The 13,831-nt window shown below is 37.5% G+C and overlaps 1 protein-coding gene across 1 annotated transcript in view; it reads left to right on the top strand.

Annotated features, from left to right (window-relative positions):
* LEF1 (lymphoid enhancer binding factor 1) overlaps positions 1 to 13,831 on the top strand; it is a 163,327-nt gene that overhangs the window by 53,592 nt on the left and 95,904 nt on the right.

Here is a 13,831-nt window from a genome sequence, read left to right on the forward strand (position 1 = left end):
TTTTTATGAGAACAACATTAGGCAGCATAGCTTAGAGCGGGGTGTCCAATCTTTAACTTCTGAGCCATGGCATTTATAGAATTAAATATTTTATTTATTTGTCTGTCTGTTTGTTTATTTATTTATTTATTTATTTAGCTATTTACTTATTTATTTATTTATTTAGATTTTTGCAAGGCAAATGGGGTTAAGTGGCTTGCCCAAGGCCACACAGCTAGGTAAATATTAAGTGTCTGAGACCGGATTTGAACCCAGGTACTCCTGACTCCAAGGCCAGTGCTTTATCCACTACGCCACCTAGCCGCCCCAAATATTTATTTTAATAATATTTAGAGGATGGAGAACTGGCTTCAAGTCCTGGATTCAAGTTCTACCTCTGACACATTCTGATTTTGTCCCCCTGGACAAATCACACCTGCTCTAAACATTTCTTTAAGTCAAGGGTTCTTCACAAAAGATTCATGAACTTGATTAAGTTTTTTAAAAAAATAAAATAGCTTTAAATATAATTGGTTTCCTTTGTAATCCTGTGATTTTATTTTATGCATTTAAAACTTTATTCTGACAAGAGGTTGATAGACTTCATAAGGCTGCCAGAGGGGTCCATTACACAAAGCAAAGTAAAGAAAGGTTAACTTGTATCAGTACAGGGAACTTTTTCATCTTGAGAGTTCCCTTCTCAGTGAAATCATAGGTCTAGTCCCTATCTTAATGCTGAGGAAGAAATGATTGATTTATATTGTAAACATTTATTCTTACATCTTTCCCTTGCTGTAGCTTTTTATTCCTTTTTCAATTTTTTGAAAGGTTGGCATTTTTCTCTGAACTAATTTATTATCTGGACATCTTGGGAACCATAAAATGCCATTCAGCTGTGACCACCAAATAGGCAACTCTTAAATGTGGAAAGATCAGTCTGTATTCAACAGTCCAAGGACAAAGATCTCACCCTTCTTTCAGTTCAGTTTTAAATTTTATTTTGGAGCAGGCTATCACTGCTACTTTCTCCCAGCACTACAGAACAAGGTTCCTTCCAGCTGTCCTTACTTCAGTCAGTAGTTATTGAGCTTCTAGTATGGGTGTGTATAGGGGATGGGGAATGGAAATATTGGCTAGCTCATGATTCTAGGGATTTAGTGAAAGGACCATAGGAACAAGGAGACAGTTGGTTTTAAGAGAAGACCTAGAGCCATGCTGTGGAGTCCTTGAGGACACCTTTCAGGATCAAGCATTTGTCTTTTTTTAGGCACCTTGGAGATCATGTATTCTTTTCCTTTCTTTCCTCCCACCCTTCTTTAATGGTTAAGTACAGAACACCATTTTTATCCAGTTCAGAGTACCTACAAGTGATTTATAGATATAATTGCTTCTTTTAATATCTTTATTACTTAGTAATGTCTTTGAATTTACCTTTTTAAAAAATTTGTGAAATTTTTACATCTAAATATATCATACAGTTTTCTAAAGATGTCATATACTAAGAAGTATGCATATTCCTTTCTATTATCATTCAATAATTCCCAGAGGTCCATCATATCCATTTTTTTCTAAAATTCATTTTAATTCTTTAATTTCTTTATTGGGTTACATTTATTAGATCTAAAAAAGGATAAATTTGAGTTCTCCACTGTTATAGTTTTACCTTCTTTTTCTCCCTTTAACTCAATTAGCTTTTTTCTTAAATGTTTAAAGTGTCCTATTCATTAATTCATTGAAATCTTTCTAGTATAGGTATAAATATTCTATAATATTGATTTTATTCTATTAATATCAATACTAATATATATTAATCAAGGATGGTTATATTCTGATAATGATGATAATTCATTGTATATGGAAGTAATATAATTTCCCTGTTGATCTCTTTTAATTGAGTTTATTTTTGCTGTTCCTCATCTGAGATTATAAATGCGTGTGTGTGTGTGTGTGTGTGTGTGTGTGTGTGTGTGTTTATGTGTGGTGTGATCAGCTTTTCATTTTACTTGTGTCAGTACAAACTGTAGATCAGAGCTGTTAAGGAACTTGTTCAAAGCAAAGCAGTGATCTGATTGGCCAACCTTGGGAATCAACATGCTGATCCAGCCAAAATATTCTCAAAAAACTTAGCCCCAACCTGTAGAAATGATGGGACAGGTTAAAGGACTGTTGAAGCAGTTGCATTGTGTCTTCCTTTCCATAGAATCAAAGAGATTATTTATCCAGGGGTCTGATCAATTCAATTATGGATTGTCCATGCCCCTTCTTTTTCTTTAACTCATAGTTCTATAAGTCACCTTGTGACTACATTTTATTGGCATTCTCAGTTGGTACAAGAACAGGGGAACCTAAAAAGAAGCTAATACTTAAACCAGTCATTTTTCTTTATTGGCAACTTTGTTAAAAGATCTGGGAGATTGAGGTCAGATGACTTGGTTAGTTTCAGTTTGTTTTTGATGCTGCAGAAATTATATGTGTATAGCATTATTTGAGATTCCTGGAATTTTGAGGAAAGTTGTCTTTTGTATTTGATGCTGTGCTTAAGAGTTTGAAAATCTCTCCATGATCCATCAGGACATTGGAATCCTTCAGGACACTGGATAAATATTTTGGAATTATTCCTATTAAAAGTACATAGCTAAAAAAAAGTACATAGCTAGATTAAAGAAAACTCAAATACTGAATTTGGGTTTTTATGGTGAAAAGGTAAATACCTTGTTTATGTTTTCATGTTTTCTAAATTTAAATAAAAAAATATATGATTACCTCCTCATCAGAAATAAACTGGACCATCCTTTTCAGTTCCATAAACCATAACCACCTTTTGAAAAAAAGGCTGCCTCAGCTTCAGTTCTCTAGTGATGAGTCTTCATGTCACACCTTCATTCTTGAACCATCTGTTGTGAGTCGGTTGTTTGCAAATTAAATTTAAATGCCAAACTGTTTTTTCAAAAACACATGCTTGTTTGGGGGATTTTTTAAGCAAAACTAAGGAGAAATCATGAGCAATGTAATGAAAAAGAAACATTAGAATTTCAAAATCTTGAAAACATTTTTATATCAGTCAACTCACATGAGAGTTGCAGACTCAGCACATTTTTAACTGGTCTGTCTAGTGCATTTGAAACCCCAGCACTGAAGGGGAAACTTCTACTGTCAAACCTGTAAATGATTATAGCCTGAGCAAGCTAGTGGGGGGGGGGCGGAGAGAGAGAGACAGAGAGAGAAGAGGGAGACAGAGAAGGAGAGAGACAGATACCGAGTCAGAGAAGAGAGTCAAGGAGAGAGACAGAGAGATAAGGGGAGAGACAGAAAGAGAAAGATAAGGAGAAAGACAGAGAGAGACAGAGATACAGAAACAGAGACAGTGACAAGGAGAGAAACAGAGATGGGGGTAGAGAGGGAAAGACGGGAGAAAGAGAAAAAAGGGAAAGAGGAATATTGTATGGTCTTGCCTTGCTTAGGTTATTGTTAATAGCTGTGTTTTTGTTGGGTAGAGAGAGCAAGGAAGAGGAAATATATGAGAGATGCAATCTGGACCTTTACAGGATAAAAATTAGGTGGATTAGAATCTAGATAGTACTAACCAAATGATCTCTGTTCCAAAATCTATTTTCAGTTAAACTCAATAAGCAATTAATAAAGTGACTCTTGAATTCACAATAGTGTTAGTTCTTTCTGGAGGAAGTATGAAGTTCTGAGAAGATAGGTGCTTTCATTGTGTTTAGGGCTCAAAATTCAGGTTGTCAAAGGGAAGCAAAATATCAAGGGAGGGAGGTGGGGTTTCTAAATTAAATGTTGGAAACTGGAAGGGAAGAGTAATTCTGATAGTCACCCAGACTTCTATAAGGAGCAGCTGTTTGGTAGAGTGGATAAAGCACTAAGCCTGAAGTCATGAAGACTTAATTTCCTCAGTTCAAATGTGACTTCAGATACATATTATCTATGTGACCCTGGACAACTCATTTACCCTTGCTATCCTAAGTTTTCTCATCCATAAAATGAGATGGAGAAGGAAATAGCAAACCTCTCCAGTATCTTTGGCAAGAAACCCCCTAAATGGTGATTTTAAAACATTCTTCTGCAAAGGGGTCTAATGTCAGTAGCATAAAAATATTAATAATACTCGCCTTGAGTAGTCCTAAAGATAGGACTAATTTTGCCTGATTTTACCCAGGAACTCCCCATACAATTTTGCCCATAGTTCTAGTTGAGGAGGATACAAAAAATCCAAAAACAAAGGAAGGAGGAATACCTTATTACCAGGAGCATTTCATCCAAGGGGATGGGAGATTGCCCCATGATAAAAACTGTACAGTTAGAGAACTGTAATTTGATCTTGAATTTTTTGATCATTTTCTGCCCATTTCCCTATTTGCAAAAATCAAGGTAATAAATAACATACTGCCTTTTTTTATTTTCCATTATAGATAAAGTTTAAGAATTAATTGAACTTTCTTAAAAGAGGGTCGATTTCCTCCAAAGAAAGGCATGATCAAACTATATAGGACTCAAGGTAGGATTATTAGAAGACTTGAAACAGGGATTTATGAATTCCTGATTGTCTTGAGGAATCGGCCAGTGCAGTTTACTTCCAGGCAAAGTTTCTTACTGACCATCATTATAAACAGTTTTTCTCTGCCAAGGCTAGGTCTCTCTAATAAGAGGTATTCATGACTGCCTTAGACACCAGTATGCCAGTATTCTGGACAGAAAGTATTTACCATGAACATTGGAGCAGTAGGTTTAGAGAACAGGAAGAGGGAGGTGGCAGATCTGTGATGCCCGGAATGTTGGAGTGTTCTTCTTCTAGGCTTTTATGTCTGGCCTCTTCTCTCAGAGTAAAAATGAAACCAGACTCTCTTATCAGGTGGACGCATGAATATCAGTTTGGTTTTTGTAAATCAAGATTTTTTTGGGGGGGGGGGAGTACTTTTTGCTCAAGGTAAATAAACCTAGTCCAGGAAGAACTGTGTACTCCCAAATACAAGGAGTGCAAGTGTGCTTGTGGTAATAGTCCTAGACCCCAAAACTTAATGTTATTGTTCAGTATGTCTGATTCTTTGTGACCCCATTTAGGATTTCTTGGAAAAGTTACTGGAGTAAATTTGACATTTCCTTCTCCAAGTCATACAACTAGTAAGTATCTGAGGTCACATTTGAACTCCAGTTTTGCCGACTCCAAGCCTAGCAGTCTACCAACACATTTTTTTGTGGAACATTGTTTTAATCTTTTTTTTTGCACTGACATATCACTATTTTTAAAGGTTTAGCCGAATTCTCACATGAATTTTGCATATAAATATGATTTTTCTCAATTTAGCAGTTAGCTCACAATAAATTCAAATTGATGACAGTTTAGTCTTCTCTCTTGGGAATAGTTTTTCTTGAGCCCCTTTTAAAGAAGGAAAATTATGCTATCATCAATTTGAATTAAACTTTGCAAATTGTTGGAAAATTTTAAATCCAAAAAAAAGAGTCATATTTGATTTCACAAAAGCTTTAACAGCATGAATCTTTGTGAAGGAGGAAACAAGAATTCTGTTGGATGAAATGAGAAAAAGTGGGTGAGTATGTCATTATTTTCATACAAGAAAATTTTGAGCTCAGAGAATTCTTATTCTTCCCCAGTATGTTAATGAAGGAATTTGCAATCTGGTTGTCACTTTTTTTTTCTATTGAGGAACATATTTACCTGAAATACACAGACCAAATTTTTAATCAGCAGTCATTCTTCCTGACACTTAAGACTCAAAACCCAAATAAATTGAGATGAGAGGAAAATCATGTATATATAAATTTCAAAAAGTGCAAAAAGAGACTCTTAATGCCACCAAGACTGCCCTAAAGTAAAATTTCCATCCAAAATCCCATATCCCTAAATGAAATCTATATCCATATATTCATTTATTCTATTTGGGTTATTTTTCCTAGTTAGAAGGCAATACAATGTACCTAGGTTATATAAACACAGTTCCAGCTACTGGCAGTGGAGAACTCCATATGACTCATGCCCATCATACCAAAATTAATCCATGAAGCCCAGGATAGAACTTAAGGTATATGCAATTCTCAAATGATAAAAATACCAATTAAAATTTTTGTTAGACGGAAAAAAAGGACTTGAGGAAAAATTGCAAATGTAGGTAATATGAAACCCCCAGAACAGGTTAGGTGAATGTGGTGTATTATACTGTCTCATTAAAGAAAATGAGTCAAGATGGATGTGATTAACCCACACAATTCAGCACATTTTACCCACTATACCAGATGTCCCAGGCAGTAGCAATCTAGTGCCACAGCTGTTTGTTTAAATTACTCAATGAGTCATTCTGGGATGGAACCTTTAGCAGATAAATAAATTATTTGAAATCTGTGTTTTGTATTTGATAATAATCTAACACAAGTATTGTAATTATCTACTTGGAAGAGTACCTGGCCTAGAGCTTTTTCAAGTTAAAGGTTTCTTCAAATCATTGTTAGAAGAAAAATGTTGTATAATTTGGTTTATGTTGAATGCACAGCATCCTTTCTAACCCTTCACTAATTTTGTATTAGAATACTGCTACTTACTTTCAACAAAAACCTTGGGTCTTAAATGATTGTAAAGAAAATGAGACTTCTATCATCATGGAATTACTTTTATGTATAATCATAGATTTTATAAAGAAATCAAGATGAATTTTAAGTAAGAAATTACATAGAGAAATCAAAATGAATATTAAGTATTTCAAAAGTCAATATTATGAATAATAATTGACAAGTAAATATAGAAAAATGGCATTTCAGAAAAGCAAAACTGGAGAGATCCAGGAGTACCTGGGATCAGATGACTCCAACCATGCTGGTTGTATCACCTTGGGTAAATCCCTTCACCTCTAAAAGCCTCCATTTCTTCATTTATAAAAGAAGGTGTTGATGAGATGGAATTTGAGGTCCCTTCTAGGGTGACATCCTTACGAGAGGAAAGCGTGAATTTCTTACTGGTTTTTAAAATTGGCAGTGAGTCCTTATAAGTTCTTTATTCCAGTAAAAAATACCAGTGATAACACAGTAATGGTGCCTGTTTCATACTTCTCTTCTACAGTATGTATTAAATTGAATTGTCTAGGTTCAATCTCAAAACGACCAGTTGAATTACTTTGTCTTTCTGGTCCTCAGAAGTGGTTAGAGTAATGGACTTGGAATGAGGAAGACTCTTTACAAGTTCCAGTCTGGTCTCAGACACTTGCTAGCTGGGTGACTCCGGGCAAGTCACTTCACCCTGTTAGCCTGTTCCTCATCTATCAAATGAGATGGAAAAGGAAATGGCAAACCACACCAACATCTTTGCCAAGAAAACTCGCGAGTCAGACACCATTGAAATGACTCAATTATAAACAACAAACACTGAGAAACTTGGATAAACCACATGGTTTCTATCTAAACTCCTTTCTGGCTTCAGGTATCCTGTGTGTGAACAGACAACTCAGAAGGCAAGAAAGCCAAATTTAGGGAAGTCTTTCTTTCCCTTCTCCCTCCTTTTGTTCGACATTCTCTGCACTCTTCCCCCCCATCCTTTCGGCCTCCTTCCCCACCTCCTTGACTGGACTGTTATCTCAAAATGTGAGACAGTTTAATCAGAGCCCTGGGAAAGGTCAGGCCCCATGGCAGGTGGCACTCCGCTCCTATGGCCATGTGCTCACTGCCTGCCTGCCGAAGCTTCAGGCCCCCACCTGAAAGTCTCAGCTGCTGACGGCTCCTGACTGTCCACCTCATGCCCTAGCTTTCCCTTCCTCTTGTATCTCTCCCACCACTCTTTTCCTTTCCACTTCTCCTTTCCTTTCCTATTCTTCCTTCCTTTCTCCACACTTCTGTTACTTTCTTCTTTCTTGGGGGGGGCGGGGTGATGTGGAAGATTCAGTGCCAGATTCTGTGAAAAAAATCCTCAAATCTCTTTTTAAAAAGAGATTGGGAATTACGAGTTTATTAAGTGTGTTCTGCTCTGTTATAAAACACCTCACCTAACTGCTTTCACTCTCATTTCAACTGACCTCATCCATTCATCAACATATTCTCCGATTGGCTTCTTTGAGTTTAACAGGCTCTTTTCTATAGATGTAAAGATTTATCAAAACCATAGCAATGTAATATTAAAATAATAATTTACATTTATGTAAATACTTATTTTCTTGATTGATAGTATACTTTTAAGCCAACAGGGGTACTGAAAGGCTAAACATAATTTAACAGGACTTGACCCAGAGCAACCTGACTCCAAAGTGAAGTGTACCATTCCTCCAAATTATATCTTATTGCTACTCAGGTAGACATTTTAATTTAAAGTACTCACCTATTTTATTAGCTCTTTGGGGCTTCCATAGTCTTTGTGGCAGCTGGAGTCAAGAAGGCCTGGGTTGGGCCTTAGTTCATTTGCCTGTAAAATGAGGAGGACCAACTTTTAAGGTTGTGTCCAGGTCCATGATCTGCATTCAGCTCCCTGGAAGGCAAGTTCCCAGGGCACTCTTTTAATAGTTCAGGTCTTGTTTCTAGTGCAGATCCAAGTTCTCCCTCTCAGTTTAGGCCTAAACACATTTAGAACCTGAGCCTCAAGAGTTTAGTGTTGCAGTACAGCCCTAGAGGCTGGTGATTTCCTCTTGGATAGTGCTTAGATTATATGACCCACTGTCTAAATGACAATAAGGGTTAATCGGATCTAAATAAGAACAACGAATTTTCAACACAGCATCTTTTCTTAACTAAAATAACTTTTTAAAAATAATGAAAGGAGCTAAACCACATTTTATATGTAACACAGTTGATTACTTAATAGCTGTTAGTAATAGTTAACAGTTGCAAGGTGGCCAGAGAATCATCCTTGTACCTGAGGAGACTTGGGTTCAAGTCATATTCTTGATTCAAATAAACCTTGTAACCTTGAAGTCACAATTGTAGATCTTTTTTTTTTGTGGAGGAAGTTTAAACACTAAGAGTCCCCACACTGATGAAATCATAGCATCTGATTCCCCCCCCAAAAAAAAAAATTAAAGAGAAATATTTAACCATTTTCTCAATTACATGTAATGACAATTGTTAACTTTCATTTTTAAAAAATGAGTTCTATATTGGTCATATTGTAAAATTCTCTTTATAAAAAGAAAAATGCAAAAAAGTAAAGTAGAAAAATAATATTCTTCAATCTGCATTCAGACTCCATCAGTTTAAAGAGCAAAATTTAAAGAAATAAACAGGTACAATTAAAGACTTTCCTCAGGAATCTTAAGTTGTTTTATTACTAACTTCTTTTAGCTCTATTTTTTAGGGATTTTTTTTTGGCAAGGCAGTGGAGTTACGTGGCTTGCCCAAGGCCCCATACAGCTAGGTAATTATTAAGTGTCTGAGGCTGGATTTGAACTCATGTACTCCTGACTCCACAGCCATTGCTCTATCCACTGCACCACCTAGCTGCCTCTTTTAGCTATGATTTTGATGAGAATGATTCCTTGCAGTCATTTTAATATTCCTTTCTTAGAATCCAAACCTGCCCAGATCATGAGAACACAGTTTGGGACTAAGGTTCTATTTGCTATCTCTGTTGCAATTTTGAATTCTCCTCCAGGCTGAGAGTTAACCTCCTTCACCTAAGATACTTAACAAGTTAAATATTGTCTCTCAGTTAGTCTGAGAATGGCAGTGAGAGTCCAGTGTCAAGACACAGAAGTGGGCTGCCCAATTCCTAACTTCAGTTCTGCCCAGTCCATGACCATTTGCAACTCTCCTGACTTCAGTTAGCTCATCTGCAAAATGAGGAAGGGGGCCCTTGGAGGCCTATGAGGTAGTTTTCCTCTGTAACATGCCATCAAAATCTATAGTTTACCTTTCCAACTTTTGTGATCATCACTCCCATCTCTTTGGGCAGGGCAGAAGCCTAGACTTTATCTGTCTCAATCACACAAATCCTACCCAAATGTTGCTTCTCTCCACTTGTCACACTGCCCATATTTATTTTGCTGTTTATGGTTCATCTGCTCCTCTTTTCTTTTTTTAAGGTCACTGTTCCAAATGCTTCCCTCTCTACTATGACTAATTTGAATAAATGAGCAAGCGTTTATTAAATTTCAGGACCATGTAAGCCCTAGGGATAGAGCTACACATCAAGCAAGACCACCTCTGCCCTCAAGAAGCTTACATTCCTGTGTCAGAACACATGGAGGAGTGGCAAGCAGGGAGACATTTGGAATCAGATCCTTTCTAGGAGGGATGCTATTTATTTGATTACTGTTCTCAGAACTGGAGTTTTAAAGTTAGAGAAAGCAAATAGAGGTTGGGGAAGGAAGATCATAGAGATGATGATGAAGTGGTGTGGTGGAGCTGGGCCTAGACAAGATGAGGGGAAGCTCACCCAGCAGAGTTAGAATTCCAGGGGTCCATGTCCTGCCTCCAGATGAAGGAGAAGGAGGGAGGGTGGAGGTGGTGAAGGCTGGTGAAGGCTGCCAAGTGACTTTGGAAATGCTTTCTACTAAAGCAGATTGCACCTGTACTGCAATTTCAGGTATTAGAGTTTGCTAGGTGTAGGGGTACCAAGGGACAATGAGACTTTGGCCAGTGTGTCAGAGGTAGGATTCAAATGATAAGCTTCCTAATTCAGAGGTCAGCTGTATGTAAAGAGAGTTATAAAACTCTTATAAAGAGAACTTCTTTTTTTCCCTTCCTTCCATTCTGTTCCTTCTTATCTTTCTTTTTTTCTTTCCCTTCCTCTTTCTACCTTCTTTCTTCTTCTTCCTCCTCCTCCTTCTTTTCCTCTTCCTCTTCCTCCTTTTTTCTTCATCTTCACCTCTCTTTCTCTTCCTTTTTTTTTTAATCTCTCCCTTCCTTTCACCTTCTGGCACGCAAGGCAACATTCTTATCCAAAAAAGTCTATTTCCAAGCATAGATGCCTAGAGCTAGAAAGGACCTCAGAAGCCATCTAATTCAACTTCCGCATTTTGTACAGATGAGGAAATTGAAACCCAAGGAAATTAAGTGCTTGACCCAAGGTGAAACATAGGTAGTGAACACTAGAGAAAGTATTTAAAAGCAGATCTTCTGATTCTAGAACCAGCCTTCTTTTTACTGTACTGCTGCTAGATCCAAGACAGAATTAGTTATAAACTTCCTTCTCATACCAGATGGGAACTCCTTGAGGGTAGGTATATGTTTTTCCCTTCTCTTTCTTTCCCCCAGCCCTAAGCCCAGAGCTTTTCGTGTAATAGACAACTTAATCTGCGTTTGTTGAATTTGCTGAATTCTGTTGTAGCATTTGACATTATGAAAATATACACTTAGAGTAAATATTGATTTCTAAAAGGACCACATCTTCTCCATAACACACCATTTTCAGTCAAGATTGGAACATTGACATCCAAGGATTTTTTTTTAAAAGGTTTAAGGAAAAACAGGTAGGAATCTGATTTTAAGACTCACTCCTATAGTTCATGCTCCAAAAGACCCTAAGAAATTCTACTGGTCATCAGTCTAACCTGACCTCCTTTAATAGATTTACTTTCCCACTTGTTTTCTGACATCTAGCTTTTCTTAGCTAATTCCTGTCTTCTTTCTCCTTTTATTCCTGTTCCCTACTTAGCACAGATATATCGATAAGATACAAGGATAAAGTTGGAGACATTTGAAACTGCATATAATAATTGGGGATGCTAGGTAACACAGTAGGTAAGGTGCTAGACCTGGAGTCAGGAAGACCTGAGTTCAAATTTGGCCTCAGACACCTACTAACAGTGTGAGACCCTGGGCAAGCCACAATCCTGCTTGCCTCAGTTTTCTTATCTATAAAATGAACTGTAAAAGGAAATGGCAATTAATGCCAGTCAGTATCTGTACCAAGAAAACATGAAGTGCCAAATATAACTGAAATAACAGAACAACAACAAAATTTATAAAAATCTTCTAAAAGTGCAAAATCTACCAGTTTTACCCTATAAACCGCTATGCAATATGATCATCTTTTTTTTAAATTCAACCCTGATTGCCATAATGTCTTAAGAAGAGAAGTCTAATTTGGGGGACCCCATGGCAAAGGCCAATTGTGGCTGAGTTTGCATACAACCTAAATATGACTGTACCTATGAAGCATAATTTTGTGGTTATAGTCTCCCTCCACTAGAACATGAGTTCCTTGGGCAGCTAGGTGGCACAGTGGATAGAGCACCGGCCCTGAAGTCAGGAGTACCTGAGTTCAAATCTGGCCTCAGACACTTAGTAATTGCCTGGCTGTGTGGCCTTGGGCAAGCCACTTAACCCCATTGCCTTGCAAAAAGCCTAAAAAAAAAAGAACATGAGTTCCTTGAAAGCAAAGGATGTATACCTTCTCTTTGCATTTCCAGCAGTTTTGCACACTGTAAAATGCTTCATTCATTCATTCATTCTATGCCAAGCCCTGGTAGTAGCTTGCAATCAATGAAATAATTACTCAAAGGAACTTGCATTCACAAGAATATTCCAGAAAACTATAGGTTTTTTGCTAATTCTAAACTCTACATATATCCCATTCCTGTGTGCGTGCTGTTTGTTCTTTCTTAGAATTGACTTTTCTGTTTTTTTTTCCTTCCCTGTATATTTTCCAGATTTTTAAGTTGGTCCACTATGGCATATCTGCCTCTTAGAATGGCATTTTATTGTCCCAGATGTTCCATTCTCTGAAAATATGTCCTTCCTATCTTTCCTCCTCTTCTCCCTGTTCCTCTTACCTCTGAAAAGGTTTTCTAAGAGACCAGAAAAAATGCTCACTAAAAGAAGTCATCTTTATTTATTTAAGGCAATGGGGTTAAGTGGCTTGCGCAAGGTCACACAGCCAGACAATTATTAAGTGTCTGAGGCTAGATTTGAACTTAAGTCCCCCTGATTCCGGGCTGGTGCTCTATCCACTGCACCACTTAGCTGCCCAAAAGAAGTCATCTTTAAAGGGGAAGGTTTTTCCCTCTGACTGCTACGCCTGAACCCTTGAAAACATTTTCTGAAATTGTTAATGAAGATCATGCCATATACCTCTGCCTCTGCTATCTCTACCTGTCGACACCTTTCATCTCCTTTTATCTTTCCCCTGCACCACAGTTCCTCATCACTAACTGCTTGCTATACCTCTACCTGGAAGTCCCAAAGGCATCTTAAATTCAATGAGTTCAATGCAGAGCTCTTTAAACCCTCCTATCTTCTAAATTTTCCTCATTCTTTTGACACTTCATTCTACTAGATTCAAGGCAGAATTAGTTAGAAACTTCCTTCTCATACCAAATGAGAAATCCTTGAGGGCAGGTGTGTTCCATAACCCTTCTGGACCCTCAGGTTCATACTTTAGAGACAGTCTGGGCTCTGCCCTTTCCTTTCAACCCCTCCCACCCCCATTCAGTTGTTGGTTTGTCAGTTCTTATGGATTCCATCTCCACAGCATTTTCTCCTTTTGTCTTCACCCATCCATCACCTCTTGCCTGAATCATTAAAATAGCTTCCTAAGTGGCTTCCCTGCTTCCATTCTTTCTAGTTTCTACCTAACTGCCATGTCACTCCTTTGCTCAAGAACCTTTAACACTTCCCTAGCACCTTTTTTTTTTTTTAGGTTTTTGCAAGGCAAATGGGGTTAAGTGGCTTGCCCAAGGCCACATAGCTAAGTAATTATTAAGTGTCTGAGACCGGATTTGAACCCAGGTACTCCTGACTCCAAGGCCAGTGCTTTATCCACTGAGCCACCTAGCCGCCCCCCAGCACCTTTTGGAAAAAAAAAAAAAACTCCTAAGCCTGACTGTTAAGAGTCATCATAAGCTGGTACCAGCCTATATTTTCCAGGCTTATTTCAAATGACACACTTGTATTCCAGCACAGCAAG

The sequence above is a fragment of the Macrotis lagotis genome, chromosome 3, assembly GCF_037893015.1.
Source record: "Macrotis lagotis isolate mMagLag1 chromosome 3, bilby.v1.9.chrom.fasta, whole genome shotgun sequence".
Taxonomy (NCBI): domain Eukaryota; kingdom Metazoa; phylum Chordata; class Mammalia; order Peramelemorphia; family Peramelidae; genus Macrotis; species Macrotis lagotis.